Here is a 1723-nt window from a genome sequence, read left to right on the forward strand (position 1 = left end):
TTTAATTTAAGTATTTAATCAACTGGAGCCAATAGAAAAAGACATGAGCTCTCTTGTTTTAAAAAAAAAAAAAATGAAACTGATTTGTATATTATAGTTGAAATGCCTTTGAATACAGGCAGATATTTTTTTATCTTTCTGTTTGAGCATGCACTTGAAACTCCCCTGCTTTTAAGAAAGCCAAACAATCACTGGTAGTGTTTTAGTAGACGGCTGTGACATTAAATAAATAGTGTGCTTTGTAATAACTGCGCTAATTACTCTGCAGTGATGAGACATCAGAATCACTGCGTTGTTGAAACAGAATCTGTAAAAAATGATGAAATATGAAAATGGTTATTTATGTATGTACAGTTTGCTAATGCCGACTTCATGAAGAATACTCTCTTTGCAAATAATAAAACATGAAATATTGACTTCTGTGTGTTCTTTTGGGATATAAACTCAGGAGAAACATGGTGATGAACGCTCTTTTCCCAATTGATACTTTTATTTTTATGCACAGTAAACAAATGACAGTCAGGTTTGACTGGATTTACACTGAACGGCTCAAGTGGCCAAATCCAGTTTTCTGATCATGGTTATATATGGAGGTTTTCCAAATACATCTTTAAATGGCATCAGACTGGACAACTTAACTTTTTGTTTATCGCTTCTACCCTGGCAAAATACATTTTAATTACTTGCAATATCTACGTGTCAGTCAACTGTCGGCCAGTTTCACAATATATTTAATGTCTGTGGTCAACCGTACTGCATCGCCAAGACCGTATAGAACAGTGGCCAGAGTTATTCCAGTTGTTTAACATATTACAAATCGGCTGCGCTAATTACTCTGCAGTGATGAGACATTAGCACTAAATACATGCTTACACAATATCTTGAAACAAGCAGAAAGCGGCTTCAATTAGGAGCAGTATCTTCTTATCATACAGAACTAGTTTTAATAACAATTGTGACCTGTGTTGAATTATAATATAATATAGACTTAAACCATTTGGACATTTTTCAAATTACATTTTTTTCTCCTTGGTTGTTGATTGGAGAGAGAGCGACTGAAAGAAGGAACCAGAAAGAACTGGAGATTCTGGCGAGGTCTGAGTTCAGTCAGAGGCTGAGCTTAACAAAAGCAGTCACATTCTCAGAGACACGGTCAGTATTTGTGTTGCTGGCTAACTTTCAGCTAACAGAGTTTGTACATTGACTGTTTGGGGCAAACAAACACAAACAGTCCTAGTGGTCTTCGTGTCTGAACATATCTTTTGTACTTCGCTTTGTCGTTTGTGATAGTAAATTGAAAACATTTGGGTTTTAGATTGTCGGTTGGACTAAAATCAAAAAGCTGTCTAAATATGTCACTTGGTTCTGGGGACATATCTCACTATTTTCAGACATTTTTAAACCAAAACAATCACACCCGATCATGTCAATATCAGATATCTTCTGTACAATTGGATCAAATTTGGTCCATTTAAAGAGGAATAAAACTATTGTATATGTGCACATACAGTACATTATGTTATTTCGGTTCCTGGAGGTGTGTAAATCCAGCCAAACTCAACATGAAATCACAGAATTAGTGGATGAATAATAACTGGTTGTAATTTTTACATGGTTGAAGTATTGGACAAATGCATCAAGACAAAGATCAATGCATCAAATCAGCTTGGAGCCATTAATGGCTCATTGCCTCTGACTCTCTCTGCCACACACACACACACAC

The sequence above is a fragment of the Seriola lalandi genome, unplaced genomic scaffold, assembly GCF_002814215.2.
Source record: "Seriola lalandi dorsalis isolate HSWRI2012SDOR001 ecotype SW California unplaced genomic scaffold, Sedor1 jcf7180002054438, whole genome shotgun sequence".
NCBI lineage: Eukaryota > Metazoa > Chordata > Actinopteri > Carangiformes > Carangidae > Seriola > Seriola lalandi.